Source organism: Cervus canadensis, chromosome 27 (assembly GCF_019320065.1).
Source record: "Cervus canadensis isolate Bull #8, Minnesota chromosome 27, ASM1932006v1, whole genome shotgun sequence".
Lineage (NCBI taxonomy): Eukaryota > Metazoa > Chordata > Mammalia > Artiodactyla > Cervidae > Cervus > Cervus canadensis.
Genome location: NC_057412.1, coordinates 51,248,219 through 51,264,723, shown reverse-complemented (window position 1 = coordinate 51,264,723; position 16,505 = coordinate 51,248,219). Strand labels below are relative to the sequence as shown.

General features: G+C 42.7%; 1 protein-coding gene across 2 annotated transcripts in view; it reads right to left on the bottom strand.

Annotated features, from left to right (window-relative positions):
* Nucleotides 1-16,505, bottom strand: part of CD96 (CD96 molecule) — a 90,536-nt gene that overhangs the window by 21,294 nt on the left and 52,737 nt on the right. The window lies entirely within an intron of this gene.

Sequence of the window (16,505 nt, the reverse complement as noted above, 5' to 3'; positions counted from 1 at the left end):
GTACATAGCTGAATGTAGGAAATAAAGAAAAGAGAGAAGTCAGAATAACTCCCAGTTTTCCAGTTTGGGCAGCTGTTTGGATCAAGATGTCGTTATCTGAGAAACAGAAAAAATATCCTTGGAAGGCCCAGAGGTACGAAAATGAAATAAATTTTGGACAGATTGATTTTGATTGCATACAAGATATCAACTTCCAGCAGAGGGCTGCTCATGTGAGTCTGAATCGTAGGAGTGAAATTAGGTTGCAAATGAATATTTGTGAGACATCAGTGTGTAGGCAGTAATTGGAGTAACTGAGAGCTCCAAGGAGGATGGGTCCTGGGAGAAGACAGTGTCTAGGATGGAATGATGAAGAAAACTTTCATGTAACATACTGGCAGGAGAAAAGGAGATTGAGAAGGGGGAGCCAGGAAGGCAGCAAGAAAGCCAGAGGCTATGTTATTAGAGAAGCCAAGGGTGACGGAGGGTTTCCAGAAGCAGGGCCAGTCAGCCCAGCGCAGCAAATATTCGTGAGGGAAGACTGTGCCAGATGTGGGGTCAGTGCAGTCAAATGCTGCCAAGAAAACCGATTTCCATCTGGCTCTTAACTGCTAGGAAGCCATTGCATTAGACACATCATACTGCATCCAGAGTCTACAAGACAGTTTTGCAAATCACTTGGAGATCTGCAAAAGTAGCGTAGCTTAGCTGTTAAAAGCATCAATTCCAGAACCAGATACCATGAACTGAAGCCTGCGTTAGTTCGAAGTTAGATGTGTGATCTTGGTAGAATCTATTGACCTTTCTTTCTTTCTCAAATTCCTCACGTGTAAAATAACAGTACTTTTCTACAGGGTGAGTGTATAAAGTACTTAGGAGGATGCCTGGCATGAGGAAAGGGCTAAAAAGTAATCTTAGAAGCTATACCACAGCTCATCTGCAGTTCAGCTCAGGTGCTGAACACACAGCATATCGTAACAATGGATGACTTGGATCTCCTGCTGAGTTCTGCCGTTGCCCCATTTCCCCAGTCCTTCTAGAAGGGGGCTGATGTGAGGTAACCAATCCTTCCGTCCCTAGGCTGGCCCAAGTCGAGAACTACATTCCAAAAGGCTGTGCCAGAAAACGGGAACCTGTCGGGGGTGAAGAGACGGCAGCCCGCTGGGCACTAGTTCTCTGACGGCGCAGTCATTTCTACGGGCGGATCAGCGGCAACTCCGCTCTTCCACCTCACCGAGCCCCTAGCGGTTCAGAGACCCGCGCGGTCCTTGTAACTTCCACCTCACTGCCTTCCACCACTCACCGAGTGACAGGACAGAAACACACAAAGACTGCTTACAGGATGCAGGACGTGTTTGCAGAGTAAGCTCAGATTGTCTCCAACTCAGTGATGGGACCACATTCCTGGACACACAGGGAATGCGCCTGGCATTCACCCACTGGCGCATCCTGCCGAGGGTGCTGGGAGGTCGGTCACGCTTCACTCCCCCTGGACTTTCTGCTGGCTGCGCTCCGCCGCGCCCTCTAGTGGACGTCTCAGGAAGCCTCTGCATGAAGAGCAGCTCTGCGTTTCCTCCACAGCTTGTTCTGTCGCCTGAGTTGTGTGCGAATCTGTAACCTCATGGATGGCAGAGCAAGGCGTTCCTGTCCATCACCGACTCCCAGAGCTTACTCAAACTCATGTCCATCGACTCGGTGATGCCATCCAACCATCTCATCCTCTGTCGTCCCCTTCTCCTCCCGCCTTCAATTTTTCCCAGCATCAGGGTCTTTTCAAATAAGTCAAATAAGTCTTTGCATCATGTGGCCAAAGTATTAGAGTTTCAGCTTCAGCATCAGTCCTTCCAATGAATAGTCAGGGTTGATCTCCTTTAGGACTGACTGGTTTGATCTCCTTGCAGTCCATGGGACTCTCAAGAGTTTCTCCAACAACACAGTTCAAAAGCATCAATTCCTCAGCACTCAGCTTTCTTTATGGTCCAAGTCTCATATTCATACAAGACTACCGTAAAACCATAGCGGTGACTATGCAGAGCTTTGCTGGCAAAGTGATGTCTCTATTTTTCAATACGCTGTTTAGGTTTGTCACAGCTTTTCTCCCAAGGAGCAAGCGTCTTTTAATTTCATGGCTCCACAACTGGTTCCTTATAATTTTATGAACCTATGGATCAAAGAGTGAACTTGCATTTCTCTCTCATCAAGATGGCTTTATCTTTGTCCCTCTTTGCAGTAATTTCTTCAGTTATCTACTTTTTAAAATTGTGTGTGATTATGTGTTTTCACTGGTGGCTCAGTGGTAAAGAATCTGCCTGCCAATGCAGGAGACCAGGTTTAGGGAAGAGCCACTAGAGAAGGAAATGACAGCCCACTCCAGTATTCTTGCCTGGAAAATCCCATGGGCAGAGGAGCCTGCCGCGCTACAGTCCACAGGGTCACAAAGAGTCAGATGCAACTTAGCAACAGACTTTTTTTTCTCATAACCATACAAGACAAGGTAAAAAATACAGATAAGTAAATAACTAGCTATAAGTAATCATTGGATACTGTGGGATTCTGAAAGATATGATGTGCTTCTGCTCCTAATTACCATAGGAAGAAAAGGTGAAAGAGGAAATGGGGAGGGGAAAGGAAAAACAAGAAAGAATATCCATGTTTTAGACTATTCTCAGAAGGATAAGAAAAGAATGATCCCTTTACTCTGGGACTCTGTTCCTTGTATGGGAGAACGCATGGCTTTCATTGTCAGTCAGTAGTCTCTTATCTCCCCTCCCATGGACCAGCATCTTTTATTCATTCATTTATTCACTCTTCCTCCCTCCTTCATTCTCTCCCTCTCATTCTGAGAGCTGACCTTCACAGTATTCACCAGGTGACTTAGTAAGTGAAGGCAGAAAGAAATGGCTTTAACATTGGTGATATGATCATAACAATGGTAATGACGATGAATAAAAGGAACGAGGAAGCAATAATCAGAGAACTTGGTACTTTTTTGTGAGAGTTTCCCTTGTGGTTTGGCTGGTAAAGAATCCACCTGCAATGTGGGAGACCTGGGTCTGATCCCTGGGTTGGGAGGATCCCCTGGAGAAGGGAACGGCTGCCCACTCCAGTTCTCTGGCCTGGAGACTTCCATGGGCTGCATGGTCCACGGGGTTGCAAAGAGTCCGACACGACGGAGCGACTGTCACTTCTTTTTCACCGCCATCATCAAGAAATCTCAGGCTAGTAAGCAACTGCCAGCCTTCTCTGAATATACTTCTTACTTACAATGAACAGACATGTTCTGATTGCCCACACTGGGTGCTGGCACCGATTGGTAACACATGGTTTAATTCTGGCAGGATTCACTGGAATTGTGATGAAGTATGATAACTGGGAATTTCATTTGTATTAAAACGACTGATTAAATGTTCTTTCCTGGAGGTCAAAAAATAATGTGACATAAATCCTTGCTTACTGCAGATTTACTGCAGGGGAAGGGTTCACTCGACTCCATCTAACAAGTGCCGTTCGTGGACCACTGCAGAGAGGATCACTGCCGAGGCTTGCATGCTGCCCTGATCCTCGCTTCCCCGTGTCTCTTGCCTGGTTTAGAGAACAGCTCTGTGCGTCCTCTCACGAGCAGGCCTGTGGAGTCTGTTGAGGGCTGAATACATGCCAATAAGCTTCTGGGAAGAAAAGGATCAATGGCACCTATCACTTTCTTGAAGGGGCCCAAGATCATTTCAGTCTTACTCGTCTCCAGCTGAATTTGTTCTGCTCTTGGCCTAAGGGTCTGCATCAAATCGCACAGGTTATGGAAAGAGTGACCCCTTTACTCTGGGACTTTGTCTATCCTGCAGAAGTCAGAGCTGAAGCCAACCAGAGATGGCTTCACACAACCGCCCAAGGTTCAGGCCCCCGGGCGTCACATGACCCAACTGCAGCAATCAGCATTGGTGTGCCTTTCTCTTCCCTGTCCACCTTCTTCCATTCATTCACCCAGAATTTGGGAGCCTCTGTCTTCCAGGCATTTTGCCCAGCACTGGGGACACAGTGATCAGTTTCTCTGGAGTCTGGCTTTACAGAGGGTACGGCTCTTAACCTGAGACTCACATAAATCGATCCGCATGTGAGCGCGCCGGAGGAGGGAAGGCCTGGTCAGAGGCTCAGGAAGGCGGCCTGAGGAACGGAGCGAGGACGCCGGGGAAGGGCTGTGGGAGCTTCCGGGCCCAGGACACAGCGAGTGCAGAGGCCCGGCGGGCCTCACGCGCAGGGGTTTAGCCACAGCCGCGGGTGGTGGTGCACCCCCGGGCTGGGCCTCTGCAGGCCTGATCCGTGTCTGATCCGTGTGTGGGGCTGAGCCGAGTGTCGTCAGCGGCGCACTCACGGCCTCCGCGTCAGGAGGACGGCGATCAAACTGCAGCGCGCGGGTGGTGGCCAGCATTGCTTGTTTCTCGTAGTTTTATTTTACTTCTGTTTCTGAAAGCAATCGCTTCCTAGGGCCTGACCTGGAGATTCCGTAACTTTAAGGGGACGTGTGTATCTGACAATCTCTTGACATCAAGTATAGCATTTTAAAAGACTTGTCCTCATACTCCTTTCAGTCAAGTCTTTATAAAAGATTCGCATTATATAGTTTGGCATGTGAATAAGTCATCCTTGCTTTTTGTCTTGTTTCAAGGTTATGTTTGCATTCACAACATGGCAAATCCTCTTCAGCATTCAATAGCTGGCCTTACATTATGACATACTTTGTAGCAATTATTACCCCATGATAGACAGTTATTTGCTTTGTTTAGATAGCTAGATATTGTTTGCTGGTTGTTTATTTCTTCTTCAGTTTGAATATTTACTGTAATTTAACCTTGTACATGTCCAGAGATACATAACCATGATCCTTGGTTTCTAGGAAAGAAGAAAGGGTTTAGAAGAAAGCATCGCTTTATAGAAAATGTCTTGCTATATTAATTCATGAACTGCCATGAGGTTAGATGAGATTTGAAACTTTTTGAAGCCCATTCCTATTAAAACTTAAAATGTTTTTTCACTGAGGTTAAAAATCATCCTTTCTGTTATCACTAGAAATTCAATTAAGTCAGAAGTCAGCTCTAGTCAGTTCTGAGTTGAATGGAGGAGACAGAACATCTTCTGTAAGAGCCCATTTGGTTGGCTCTTTGTGACATTAGAAAGCGAAACCCAGCCGCTTAACCTGGACTCTAGCCATCTTCCCAGTGACCGTCCCTCTCACTGCCAGAGAAGGAAGGGAAGGGAAATGCTAGAGGCCCGATGGTGAATTAATTTTGGAAAAGTCTGAAATATTTTCCAAATAATTTAAATTAATTATTTAATATGGATGACTATTTGCCATATAAAAGACAGGTGAGCAGTTGTGATGTGAGGCAAGTGGAGGATAATGGATAAAATGGCAATGATCACAACAAAAAGGAATATTGATTTGGTCAATGCTTTCTTCTTCAAGGAATTAAAAAATACAAGTAAAGGTGTTGATTTATTTTAAGATTAATTTTGCTTAATTCACTTTGCAGTGAATATGGGAGCACAAATATCCCTTAAAGGTGGCTTATTTCATTTCCTCTCTGTATATACTAAAAAGAGAGATTCCTGGATCAAACAGCAGTTCTACTTTAAAATTTTTGAGGAACTTCAGAAACCATTTTCCATGTTTTTTATACTCTTTTCAGTTAAAGTCTGTGTCTCATACCACTCCCATTAACAGTGTACAGGGTTTCCTTTTCTCTATATCCTTGCCAACACAAAGGTGCCTTTAATTTTTTGGATAACAGGTAAGAGGTGATATTTCATTGTGGTTTTGATTTTAATTTCTCTAATGATTAGCAATGCTGAGCAGCTTTTCATATACCTCTTGGCCATTTGTATATCTCCTTTAGGAAAATGTCCATTCAGGTCTTTTGTTTATTTTTTACTAGCTTGTTTCTTGTTTTGCTATTGAATTGAAGAAGTTCCTAATATATTTTGGATATTAACCTCTTATCAGATACATGATTCACAAATATTTCCTCCCAACCCACAGATTGCTTTTGCATGTTGTTGCTTCCTTTGCTGTGCAAGAGGTTTGTAGTTTGTTTTTTTTTCTCTACGTTTGATGTAGGACATTTGTTTATTTTTGCTTTTGTTGCCTGAACTTTTGGTGTCATATCAAAGAAGTCATAGATGAGGCCAACTGATGTCAAGGAGCTTTTCCCCTAAGTTTTCTTCTAGGATTTTTATAGTTTCAGGACTTATATTTACATTTTAATCTGTTTTGAGATGATTTTGGTATATGGTATAAGAAAAGGGTCTGATTTAATTCTTCTGCGTGTGGATATCCAATTTCCTAGGCACCATTTAATGATGAGACTACCCTTTTTCAGTGTGTGCTCTTGGTACTTTTGTTGAAAATTAGTTTGGGTTTATTTCTAGGCTCTCTATTCTGTTCCACGGGCCTGCATGTCCGTTCATGCATGCAGCATGCTGTTTTGGTTACTGCACCTTCGTAGTATGTTGAGAAACCAGGAAGTGATTTCTCGATCACTCGAGAACTGTGTTCTCAGCAACGAAACTCAGCTGCGCCTCCAACTCTGTTCTTCTCTCTCAAGATTGCTCTGGCTATTTGGTGTCTTTGGTGAGTATGAATTTTAGGGTTGTTTTTTCTATTTCTGTGAAAAATACCATTGGAATTTTGATAGAGACTGAATAAATTTTTGAATCTGTATATTGCTTTGAGTGGTGTGGACAATTTAACAATATTAACTATTCCAATCCATGAACAGTGGATGTCTTTTCATGTGCTTGCATATTTCATCAGTGTTTTATAATTATCAGTGTACAGGTATTTTACTTTCTTGCTCAAACTTATTCCTAAGTATTTTACTCTATTTTGATGCTATTGTGAATAGGACTGTTTTCTTGATTTCTTTCTTTTTTTTGTTGTTGTTGGTGTCGCTGAATTTCTTTTAATGTATAACCCAGAGCAGAATTTTCAAATGGAACTCTTTGTACCCCTGTTTGAAGAGCGGTCCCAAAGGCTAATAATGATACTATATGGCAAGTCATCTCCACTTCTAAAGCAGTTCTAGACCACCTATGAAGGATTCGTGAAGCTAGAGCAGAGCGGGCTCCGTCAGCTCCAGCAGGCACCTCAAGGTCATGCAAGCATGTGGAAGCGGTCCCGGGGAGCATTTCTTTGGAGAGAGTTGTCAGGGAGCTGTGAATCAAGTCCCTTTTCATGGAGGAAGGAGAGAAGAATATGCTTCCTTACCTTAGCCAAGTGAAGTGTGGGTTCAAGAGACCACTCAGAGTTCTTGACCTGTGTGTGTTGGAGTGTGGGACAAGGAAGCCTGCTGCCAGGCTAAAGAGGCTGCATTGGGAGTCCTTGCTTGGGTGACGGAGCTAAATGGGCATCGAGAGGAGAGAGACAGCCACACTGGGGAAGAGGAGCACATCCCCAAGACAGAAGCTGAGGCACAGGTTTCCCCAAACAAAAGGAAATCTCACCCAAGAGAAATACTGAGAGGAACACAGAAGTTCCCAAGTAGAAGCTAGCCAGCTGTGGGAGGGAGGGCAGGCGGTGCTGGGGGCAGTGAGCAGGAGACCGAAGGATGGGCATGGCCCGCACAAGGGGGCAGGTCCACAGGCCGGTCACAGGCCAGTGAGAAAGCTGACAAGGTGCTCCCACGAAATCTAGATAGCAGTTTTTATTTTCCTCATCCTTACGGCACCTAAATCACATTACAGTAAGGCTGACAAGGAAGATCTTTGCTTATCTACCCCTCCTCATTTTTCTGCATTTCTCCAAATCTCCAAAGAGAGAGTCAAGCCAAAAAGTAAGAGTGGAGAAGAGGATGGAGCCAGAAACTTTCAACCATACCTCCTACGTCTCTCTGCTCCCTACCGCACATGTAAAAGATGCAACCTGACGTTCTAGGATTCCACAGCTGAAGCAGACCCAAGCTTGCTGCAGAGCAGGGACAGAAGTTTTGAATTAACTTCTTCAAATTCTGACATGACACTGGCCTGCTTTTTAAATTATGGACACAAATCTGCTCTTGTGACTGAAAGGGACCAGATAACTATTATACAAAAATCACCAAAAAGCCAAGGAAACACATTACCTAAAATTTCTTCCAGAAGCTAGGCCGAAACTCTGCAGTGCTCGTTCGAACAGGGAATGATAGGAAAAAAGAAAATTATTCTTTTTGCTAAGCTACTCAGTTTACCTTATTTATTCACCTAAAAACAAAGGCAAAATTTATTTGTAAGTTTAGGCTGCTACTGTCATAGTGATCTGGTTCATCAAACTCAATTGTCCATGACTTTGTCTAATTTTATGTAGAGTTAAACCTAAAAATCTAACTTATTTTCTCAAATAGTAATATTTTCACCTGACCTTCTACTCTATTGACATAGCATTTATTCACATAGTTACCCAGTCTCCTTGACAAATGTGTAATTTTATATTCCATCAATTCACCTGCAGCATAAAAATAGAGCTTTTAAACCCACAATGGCATTAGCTGGACAATTGCACTTAAAAGAATATAGGTCAGCAAATACATCTAAACACATCTGAGTCAGCCTCATCAACCCCTGATATCAGGATAAGGTGGATATTGAGCCTCAGGTCAACAAAAAAAGATGTGAGGTGTGAAATCTTAATTTTTACATACAACTCTTTTCCAAGGAAGGCAGATAGTTAGGTGGAACATGTGCTCACTGAAGGACTAAAGGCAGTGTGTGTTGCTGGATTACTGGTCCAGAAAAAATTTTCAAGACTCCTACGGGGGAAGATGACAGTAGGTAGGACCGAGCTCATTCACAGACACTCAATAATCAGTAAATGAACTGAAGAATTTCCAATAGCTTTTCCCCAGAGGTAACTCACCCCAAGGGGGAAAACTGAATAAACAAATACCCAAGGTAAATCAGTCATCAAGGAGGCTACCCTTGACTTATGTGCAACAGCTATGGAAAGAATTGAGAAATTATTTAACAAACTGTAATGTGTGTCCCAGGTGAATGGTGGTGACAAAGAGGCAACGTCCAGAATTTCCTAGAATACAATGGAGAGCATTGAAGTTTTATTTGGATTCTGTATATATCTCTGGGCAGTAAGAATTATAGTATAATGATGTCAAGAGGAAAATGGAAAACGAATGGAGGAGGAGATTTTTCTCCAATTTATTTTCAACTGAGGAAATGTTAGCCCCACTTCAGGAGGCTGCATTTCTCAGAAAGCGCTGGTCTAGACAAGGGAAAGGTTAGTATGGGCATAGCTGTCATGTTGACCTTTTCATAGCAGCAATACCAACACCATAGTAGAAGGGACTTATTCAACGTCCAGTGACATTTAGTGAGCACCCAACATGTACTCTCAGAGGCAGTAAGACTCAGGCTTTCAAGCTAACTGTCTAGGTTCCATCTTGGCTGTTTCACTTTCTGCACAATTTTGGGTAAGTTAATTAACCTCTTTGTGCCTTGGTATCGCCATCTGTAAAATGGGGATAATGATAGTACCTATACCATTGCTAGTACCATTACCATTATAGTACCTATACCATTGCTAGTACCTATACCACTGGAGGAGTGGGTCAGACAGTAAAGAATCTGTCTGCAATGGAGGAGACCTGGGTTTGCGCCCTGGAGGAGGACATGGCGACCCACCCCAGTATCCTTGCCTGGGAAATCCCGTGGACAGTGGAGCCTGGGGGGCTACAGTTATGGCGTCACAAAAAAGTTGGACATGACTCAGCTACTAAACAACAACAACAACAAATGAAATAATACAATAACTAGTCTAGAATAGTGCCAGGCATATCAGAGGCACTCAAATATTAACAAACATTATTAAAATTATTGCTTAGCATTGCAATACAATCATAGCGGTTGGTAAAAATTTGGGGAAAATTAGTAGAAAAAAGCCTGGAAGACCCTTGTACAATAGTTTTACTAACGTGTTTAATTTATTTTCCCACATTTAGGCAGAAAACCCTGCTGAGACAGCTGTCACACACATTACTCTCCATTTCTACATACGTCCATTCTAGTTTAGACCATTATCACTTTCAATCTACATCATTTGGTCTTCTGTTTTACTTACATTTTTCATATACTCAAAAAGCCATAGTGGCTGTTTGTTGATGATCAGATCACAGCCCGGATACATATCCCATTAACCTAAGCTGCCCTGGAGGAGGAAAGTGGAAACCTACTCCAGTATTCTGGCCTGGAGAATTCCATGGATAGAGGAGGATGGTGGGCTAGATCCATGGGATCGCAAAAGAGTTGGACACGACTTAGCAACTAAACAACCTAAGTTCATTCCCACCTGGTTCCACCTCACCTGAGCAACTTGCAGCCCCCTCCCCAGCAAGAGTTGTCAGCACTCATCCTGCTTGTCTTCCCACGCCCTACATGCATTTTAGGTCTTTGCTCAAGACTGTTGTCTGAAGATCTGTCTCTCATCTTTCTTCCACGTGCGTCTAGATTTCTTTCCAGATCCCCTGGGCAACTTTCCTGATTCTACTCTTTCTTCTCCCAGAACTCATTTCTTTTTCTTAATTTTTGGTGCCTGGATACATACGATAAAGCTCTCAGACAGCAACAGAGGTGTCCTGACCCTTGAAGCCAGGTATGTCATGGCTGCAGAAGGTGTCAGAAGTTGTTCTCACAAACAAATCACAGAGGCTTCTCACTGCCTTGCAGTGTCTCTCCGGGATCCTTCTCGCTTAACTTTAGAATCCAATATCCAGACCACAACTGATCTGATCTGCTTCCCCTGTATTTGTGTTAGGGCTGGATGGCATCACCGACTCGATGGACATGAGTTTGAGTAAACTCCGAGAGTTGGTGATGGACAGGGAGGCCAGGCGTGCTGTGATTCATGGGGTCACAAAGAGTCAGACACGACTGAGTGACTGAACTGAACTGAATCTTATCTAATTCCAGTTTGACCCCATCCATTTCTGACATGCTTTCTCATAAATCTGTAGTTTCATTGCGTCCCTGTGTGATGCTTCCCTCAGTCTGTACCCTTCATGTCTGACTCTCCACTCATCAAGGATCAGGTATACTCACCTGCAGAGCTTGACCAATGGTTAGAAACAGACTGGATTTGATATTTCCCTCAAAACTTCTAAGAGTTAGGGTAGAAAGATCCAGACTGTAAAAATTAGCGAAATTTTTAGAGAGGGCTTAATATCAAAAATTAGTGCCATCAGATCAAGTGTTGTGCACAAACATAAAAATAGGGGGCAGAGGCAAAAGGTCTATGACCTAGTGGTCAATGAAATGGAAGGCTAAGCAAGTGGTCTGGCTAGACTGTAAGTTCTGTGGAGCTGGGGGCTGCCTGTCTCATTCATTATATCCCAGTTCAGTCCAGTTCAGTCTTTCAGTCATGTCTGACTCTTTGCGACCCCACGGACTGCAGCATGCCAGGCTTCCCTATCCATCAACAACTCTCGGAGCTTACTCAATCTCATGTCCATCAAGTTGGTGATACCATCTAACGGTCTCATCCTCCGTTGTCCCCTTCTCCTCCCACCTTCAATTTTTCCCAGCATCAGGGTCTTTTCACATGAGTCAGTTCTTTGCATCAGGTAGCCAAAGTATTGGAGTTTCAGCTTCAGCATCAGTCCTTCCAAAGAATATTCAGGACTGATTTCCTTCAGTTTGGACTGGTCATATCTCCTTGCTGTCCAAGGGACTCTCAAGAGCCTCCTCCAGCACCACAGTTCAAAAGCATCAATTCTTCGGTGCTCAGCTTTCTTTATAGTCCAACTCTCACATCCATACATGATTAATGAAAAAACCAGAGCCTTGACTAGACAGGCCTTTGTTGGCAAAGTAATGCCTCTTCTTTTTAATATGCTGTTTAGGTTGGTCATACCTTTCCTTCCAAGGAGCAAGCGGCTTTTAATTTCATGGCTGCAGTCACCATCTGCAGTGATTTTGGAGCCCCCCAAAATAAAGTCTGTCACTGTTTCCACTGTTTCCTCATCTATTTGCCATGAAGTGATGGGACTGGATGCCATGATCTTAGGTTTCTGAATGCTGAGTTTTAAACCAATTTTTTCACCCTCCTCTTTTACTTTCATCAAGAGGCTATTTCGTTCTTCACTTTCTGCCATAAGGGTGGTGTCATCTGTATATCTGAGGTTATTGATATTTCTCCTGGCAATCTTGATTCCAGCTTGTGCTTCTTCCAGCCCAGCGTTTCTCATGATGTACTCTGCATATAAGTTAAATAAGCAGGGTGACAATATACAGCTTGACGTACTCCTTTTCCTATTTGGAACCAGTCTGTTGCTCCATGTCCAGTTTTAACTGTTGCTTTCTGACCTGCATATTGATTTCTCAAGAGGCAGGTCAGGTGGTTTGGTTTTCCCATCTTTTGAAGAATTTTCCACAGTTTGTCATGATCCACACAGTCAAAGGCTTTGGCATAGTCAATAAAGCAGAAGTAGATATGTTTCTGGAACACTCTTGCTTTTTCAGTGGTCCAATAGATGTTGGCAATTTGATCTCTGGCTCCTCTGCCTTTTCTAAATCCAGATTGAACATCTGGATCCCAGCACCTCAAAAATTCCTGGCTCATTGTCAGCACTCAGTGTTTTCTCGTTGAGTGAAGGAAGGTCTTGGATGATTTTCAGCGTCAGGGGTGGCATTCCTGAGGTCTGCTCTCTGAGGCTATGCATGTGTGTGCTAAGTTGCTTCAGCCATGTCTGACTCTTTGTGGCCCTATGGATGACAGCCCACCTGGCTCCTCTATCCATGGGGTTCTCCAGGCATGAAGACTGGAGTGGGCTGCCATTTCCTCCTCCTCCTTCCTCCTTCCCAACCCAGGGGTCAAAATCACATCTCTTATGTCGTCTCCTACACTGGCAGGCAGTTTCTTTACCATTGAATCTGCCTGCAATGTAGGAGAGCCGAGTTCAATCCCTGGGTTGGGAAGATCCCCTAAAGAAGGGAATGGCAACACACTCCAGTACTCATGTCTGGAAGACCTGGATTTACACCAGGGCTGTCTCATCCTAAATTTGTCCGGGGTCTTCTGTGGTTCCACACGCGTGTGCCTATGTTACCACTCAGCTTTTCAGCCTCTTGTCTTTTCCTAGGATAGTACTGAGAAAGCAGCTGGGACTCAGAAAACATGTTAATTCAGGTTGAGTTGAGCTGGGCTTTCCTGACTCACTCTTGCCATTGGCTATGAAGCTCCATTGTTTTCATTACTTTCTACATTTTTTTAAAGAATATAATTTCATTAGTAAGAAAAGGAATATGAATTGGATGTTTGTAGCAAGATCTGTAGCTTAATAATTATGACTGATTATATAGTTCACTAGATCTTAGAATTTGGAATGAAACCATAGCCTTTTGAAGTTGGTTTTCATGACATGTTCCATCCCGTTTCCTTTCTTAAAAGAACACAAAGGTAAGCCTTACCAGCTTCTGAGGCAGCCAGTCATCATGTGATTTCATAATTACCCTCTGGATAGCCAAAATGAAATTTAGATTTTTCAGTTATAAATCAATTTTTATTCTAAGCAAGTGAATTTCATTTAGATATAAGCAGCCATGTTAAATCATGGTTTTTTTTTGACATATAAAAATTGCTTATGTTTGAAAATAAATCAAACATAACCTTGTTACTCTCTTGACAGAGGTCTAGATTTTGTGAAGTGAGAAATAGCTACTCTTATTACACTTGAGCTACTTGAGTCTGGAAGTAAAACAGGGCTTCTCAGTCTCGGCACTATTGACATTTTGGACCCTATTAATTCTTTGTCCTGTGTTGTAGCATCCTTGGCCTCTACATAAGAGGTGATAGGAGCACCATTTCTTCCCTCATTGTAGCAGCCAAAACTGTCCCCAGATACTGCATTTGTCCCTGGCGCAGGGCACAGAGAACAAAATCACCCTGGTGAGAACCACTGATCTGAAAGAGTCCTGAGTCCATCATGGTGGGACCTTATTTTTAAGGAGGTTTTTTGATTTTCCAGGAATTTCCCAACTACATCACCTTAGTACAATTGTAGATGAGGTAGCACTTTTTCTGCTTTAAACAAATATGTTTCTTTGTGCTCTTTCAACTTCTCTAATACTAGAGCTATATTAGATTGTAGACTCCTTAAGGATAGCAAATGTCCTTTTCTTTTCCTTGAATTTCTTCACAGAAATAAGAATGATATTTGACCTGATGGAACAGTTTAGTAGTGCATGTCAATTAACCGCATAGAAAAGTGAGCCAGAAGAAACTCACTTATGCTTTCAATTGGCAGACTGTATGTACCACAATATACCATCAGGATTCTTTTTCTTTTGAAAAAGAGAAAAAGTCACTGTTGAATTTCTAGCACCTAGAAGAGTATCTGGTACATAGTAAGTGCTCAATAGACATTTGGTGAATGAATTATGTCAATTCCTTTCTAAAAATGTTTCATGAGGTCCCTCCCATTTCTTAAGTATAATAACTAGAATTCTTAGATTGGTCTTAAGGCTCTCTTTATTCTGCATTTTCCAATCTTCATCCTTGCTTCTCAAGGATGCTACACAATCCCACTCCTTTAACCAAAACTTACCTACCAATATTTTCTCTAATCCCCATGAATATCGTCACCAGCACACAACTGCTCACTTTGTTCTTTTCGTTTGTTGTTCAGTTGCAAAGTCCTATCTGACTCTTGGTGACCCCAGTTTTTTGCTTAAAGTATTTTCCCATGCTCTTAACTTGTCAAATAAATATAATATGTACTTAAGGTCAGCTTATTTCATCTCTCTTTGTAACATTTCCTGAATTCATGAACTCATAGACACCCTTCCATACTCAAAGATAAAGGCAACCCACTCCAGTATTCTTGCCTGAAAAATTCCATGGACAGAGGGGCCTGGCTGGCTACAGTCCAAAGGGTCTCAAAGAGTTGGACAGAACTGAGTGCCCGAGCACGACAGTGAAGACACGGCCTCTCCCCAGTATTGTAATTCTATAATTGTAATTCTATAAAACACGGCACTTTTCACCTTACTATTCGGACTTACTATTTTCATATGTGCATGTCATCTCTCTCCAACCTCACAACAATCTTTCTGAAGGTGGAAACAAACTATCATGTTTTTTGACAGCACAGAGTATATTACATGATATCTACATAGTGAAGGAACATTATTCTCATTTATTCTTTTTCATTCACTTATTCAACTAATATTTTTGCATGCCAATACTGTGCTAGGCATGTGTGAGGAAGCAAAACAAATATGATCCCTGTCCTCATGAAATTTTTAGACCAATTGGAAAAAGCATGGCACCTAATGCATTGAGAACTAGATTTATATTCAGAAGACTTTGGTGTGAATACTAACTTTGCTGCTTGTTAGTCCTGTGGTCACTTAAGCTTTCAGTACCTCAGTTTCCCCATCTGGAAAATGGGACTGGGATGGGAATGCTTACTCCGTCTGCCTCTCATGAATGTGTGCATTGCCGTCACTTCAGGCATGTCTGACTCTTTGCGACCCCATGGACTGTAACCTGCCAGGCTCCTCTGTCTACGGGATCCTCTCATTTTAAAAAAGATCAAACCACATTGAATTTTAGGTGCAAACATTTTCTAAGTGATAAAATGTGGTTGCTTTACTTTGTACACAAATTCTTTGACACTTTTTCCTTCAAGAGGTGTAGCTCAATTCTCTTCCTCTTGAGTATAAGCTGGATGTAGTGACTTGCTTTTAACAGATAGAATATAGCAATAATAATGGTGTACAATTTTGTAGACTGGGTCATAAGGAGGTGGGGGGTTTTATCTTGGTGACTATTTCTTGAGTTACTTGGTCTGGGGGATTACAGCTGCCATAGAGAGAGGCAGCCCTGTAGAGAGGTCCATGTGGTGAGTAGCTGAGACCTCCAGCCAACGTGTTCCAGTTTGGAAGCAGAGCCCTCAGCCTCAGTCAAGCCTTCAGATGACGGGAGCCTGGCAGCCTGACTCCACCCTCAGGAAAGAACCTGAGCCACACACTCAGCTAAGCTGCTCCTGTCTGTGCACAACTGCGTGAGACGATATATATGTTACACCTAGCTTATTTTTGTTTGGGTAATTTGTTATACAGTGACAGATAACTAATACATAGAGTACTAGAGAGATTTAAGGTATTACTGTTGAATATGCTGTTTGTTGAATGAAAAGTATCATAATTTACTATCGTTTATTGCTGAATGACGAGTTAGAAGTGGAAGAAAAAGAAGCATATAAGAGAAAATTACAAAGTCTTAAGAACTAGGGAAAAATAGATGGATTCAAAACTTCTACTGGGTGATTTGCAGGCATTTCTCACCCTGCCACATGCTTCATTCTCTGAGAGCCGTCAGCCTGTGACGTGACCGCAGGCTATCTGTCAAAGGCTACAGGCTAAACGAATTGTTCATTTCTAGTGACTGCTTTGTTTTATTCCATTTTCAGTTCTTGTTTTGAGCTAAAATTGATAGTTTTAATTAAAGGAGAAATAAAAAGCATACTTCTACTCTGTGTAGAACATACTTT